Source organism: Pongo abelii, chromosome X (assembly GCF_028885655.2).
Source record: "Pongo abelii isolate AG06213 chromosome X, NHGRI_mPonAbe1-v2.0_pri, whole genome shotgun sequence".
NCBI lineage: Eukaryota > Metazoa > Chordata > Mammalia > Primates > Hominidae > Pongo > Pongo abelii.
The window spans coordinates 95,620,460-95,624,447 of record NC_072008.2 but is presented as its reverse complement, the minus strand read 5'-3'; the positions used below and the strand labels follow the sequence as shown (position 1 = coordinate 95,624,447).

The following is a 3,988-nucleotide window of genomic DNA, read 5'->3' as shown; positions in this document are numbered from 1 at the left end:
CAGAAAACTAAGAAGAAATTTTGGACTTAAACCCAACACTTGACCAATTGGACCTGATAGACATCTACAGAATACTTTGCCCATCAACGAGAGGATATACATTCTTCTCATCTGCACATGAAACATACTCCAAGATCAACCATATGCTCGGTCATAAACCAAGTTTATGACCCCCACTCTGTAGGAAGGTCAGGCAACCATCAGAGGATGGTTTGGCAGTTGTCACATTGCCTCTCTAAAATGGTAATTGATTGCAGCTGACACCAGGAAGAGGCAGTTTCCCAACAGATAAATACACTTGAAATCGGTAATTGACAGCTTCCAATAAGATCTCAGGAATTGGGTGAATGAGCTCAATATGTGCATTAAGAGACAAAATGGTGCAGTACGACCTTCCAGGGGCATACCACTGGAAAAGGGAAGAAAGCCTCAGGTTAGCATGCATACAATTCCAGTAAATACATTGCACATACTCACTTCCCAAGTGCAACCAGGGCACCACATATGCGGGCGGGTCACCGTGAGGGAAGAATGAAAGGAAAGGGGTGCAAGATGCGAGAAGTAGGTCAGCATATAAAATCCAATGTTCAAGGTGAAACAGGGCACTTGACCTCCAAGGGACCCACTTGGGTCTCTTCCAAGTGTACTTCCTTTACTTCCTACTCTAAAGCTTTTTAATAAACTTCTGCCATGCTCTGAAACTTGCCTCAGTCTCTTTTTCTGCCTTGTACCCCTCAGTCAAACTTTTTTCTTCTGAGTAGGCAAGAATTGAGGTTGCTGCAGACCCAAATGAATTTGCCAAGGGTAAGTCACATATTTGCCCCTGCTAGCAAACTGACCAAAATGAGACCCCAAAATACATACAAATAATTAACAAAACAAAAGTTGGTTTTTTGAAAAGATAAACAAGATCAATACACCACTAGCCAGATCAACAAAGAAAAAGAGAGAGAGGATCCAAATAGCACAATCAGAAATGAAACAGGTGATATTACAAATGATCCCACAGAAATACAAAAGAATCTCAGGGACTATTATGGACACTTGTATGCACAAAAACTAGGAGAAAATCCAGAGAAAATTGATAACTTCCTCAAAACATACAACATCTTAATATTGAATCAGGAAGAAATTGAAATCTTGAACAAACTAATACCAAGTTCTGAAACTGAATCAGAAAAAAAAAGAAAACCTACCTACCAACCAGAAAAAGCCTCGGACTAGAAAGATTCACTGCTGATTTCTACCAGATGTACAAAGAAGAGTTGATACCAATTCTATTGAAACTCTTCTAAAAAGATGAGGATAAGGGACATCTCCCTAACTTATTCTGTGAAGCCAGTATCACCCTGATACTAAAACCTGGCAAAAATACAACAACAACAAAAAAACAAACTACATGCCAATATCCCTGATGAACATAGATGCAAAAATTCTTAACAAAATACTAGCAAATGTAATTCAGAAGCACATCACAAAGTTGATTCGCCACAATCAAGGAGGTGCCATTCTCGTGATGCTAGATTGGTTTAACATATGCTAATCAATAAATGTGATTCACCACTCAAACAGAACCAAAAGCAAAAAACATATGATCATCTCAATAGATGCAAAAAGAAAAAGCTTTGGAGGCAGGCGGGGCACGCTCCTCGCGCACTAGCTCGCCCGCGTTCCCAAGGCCCCCAGGAATGGCCCTCGCTTGGGGGCCCAGCTCGCCACCGCTAGCCCCGCAGAGCCAGCTGCTGATGGGGCCCCAGCAGCCGCCAGGGGGCGGGAGCGGCGTCGCGAACAATGGCCGCGCTGGGTCGCGGGCCGGCGGGAGGCGTAGTGGAGAGGCTGCCTACCACAAGGACTTTAGCTTACTTTTTAAAGATTGAAGAAAAAAAAAAGAAGAAGGCAGAAAAAGAAGAACTCAAAGATACACAAAGTAATTTGACCAAGGCTCAGAAGTTTTTGGAGCCGTGAGGAATACAGCAGTTTGGTCAATATTGTCTTAACATGCTTCAAATAAATCAGCTTCTCTCCAAGATAAAATTGGCAAACCCAAAAGAGAAAACTGCAATGTATCTGGTAAATGAGTTAGCCCGTTTCAATAGAGTCCAACCCCAGTATAAACTTCTGGATTAAAGAGGGCCTGCTCATTCAAAGATGTTCTCAGTGCAACTGAGTCTTGGTGAGCGGACATGGGAATCTGAAGACAGCAGTATAAAGAAGGCTCAACAGGCTGTTGCTAATAAAGCTTTGACTGAATCTACGCTTCCCAAACCGATTTAGAAGCCACCCAAAACTAATGTTAACAATAACCCAGGCTGTATAACACCAACTGTGGAACTGAATGGGCTTGCTATGAAAAGGGGCAGAGCCTGCCATCTACAGGCCATTAGATCCAAAGCCATTCCCAAATAATAGAGCTAATTACAACTTTCAAGTCATGTATAATCAGAGGTATCATTGCCCAATACCTAAGCTCTTTTATATTCAGCTCATGTAGGAAATAATGAATTTTTGGGGGAAGGAAAGCCAGACACAATGCTGCAGTGAAAGCCCTCCAAGCACTGCAGATTGAACTTATTCCAGAAAGATCGCCTTAGAATGGTGAATCAGGAAAGGATATAGATGATGACAAAGATGCAAATAAGTCTGAGATCAGCTTAGTGTTTATAATTGCTCTGAACTGAAATAGACCTGTTAGTTCTGAGGTTATTAAAGAAAGTGGACCACCACATATGAAAAGCTTTGTTACTCGAGTGTCAGTAGGAAAGTTCTCTACTTAAGGAGAAGGAAATAGCAAAAAACTCTCCAAGAAGCGTGCTGCAACCACCGTCTTACAGGAGCTTAAAAAACTTCCACCTCTTCCTGTGGTGGAAAAGCCAAAATTATTTTTTAACAAACGCCCTAAAACAATAGTCAAGGCCAGACCAGAATAGACCAAGGGATGAACCCTATTAGTTGCCTGGCACAAATTCAACAGGCCAAAAAGGAAAAGGAGCCAGATTATGTTTTGCTTTCAGAAAGAGGAATGCCTCGACGTCAAGAATTTGTGATGTATATGAAGGTAGGCAATGAAGCTGCTACAGGAACGGGACCTAATAAAAAGGCCAAAAAAAAAAAATGCTGCAGAAGCAATGCTATTACAACTTGGTTATAAAGCATCCATTAATCTTCAGGATCAACTTGAGAAGACGGGAAAACAAAGGATGGAGTGGTCCAAAGCCTGGGTTTCCTGAACCAACAAATAATACTCCAAAAGGAATTCTTCATTTGTCTCCTGATGTTTATCAAGAGATGGAAGCCAGCCACCACAAAGTAATCTCTGGCACTACTCTAGGCTATTTGTCACCCAGAGATATGAACCAACCTTCAAGCTCTTTCTTCAGTACGTATCCCACATCAAATAGTTCAGCTACAATGGCCAAGGAACTCCTTATGAATGGAACATCTTCTACAGCTGAAGCCACAGGTTTAAAAGGATGTTTTCCTACTCCCCCTTGTTCTCCAGTACAACCTTCAAAACAACTGGAATATTTAGCAAGGATTCAAGGCTTTCAGGTATGAATTAAAAGCAAAAACAAAAAATAAAACAATTCATTGGCCTCAGATCCTTCATCTCTATCCATCACAAGGTTCATTCTTGCCTGCTAGTGTGGCCTACATGCCACTTACATTTTAAGTTATTTAGGAACACAAAGGACAGACAAAAAAGCCATATGCACATGCCTCATTTTCTCTTATTTTTGTTCTGTCTAGTAATTCTTTTGCTGCCTGTCTCTTCTCCATTTTCCTTCTTATTTTTCTTTTTCCTTTTTAAACATTTTTCATACTCTTCACTGTCTTTCATTTGGTCTTGATTAGGTGCATCTATCTCTTCACTTGGTCTTCCACAAAAAAAAATTCTGCCTTCAGACATTTGGTGTTAGTATTTCACACTCAGTTCTCCCTCTTTTTACATAAGGATTGAGTTTTTTTAACGACGATTTTACTTTTATAG

General features: G+C 40.8%; 1 pseudogene; it reads left to right on the top strand.

The window, feature by feature from the left end:
- Positions 1–1,799: 1,799 nt before the first annotated feature.
- LOC100449033 (double-stranded RNA-binding protein Staufen homolog 2-like) lies at positions 1,800–3,787 on the top strand (annotated as a pseudogene).
- The last annotated feature ends 201 nt before the right edge of the window (positions 3,788–3,988 follow it).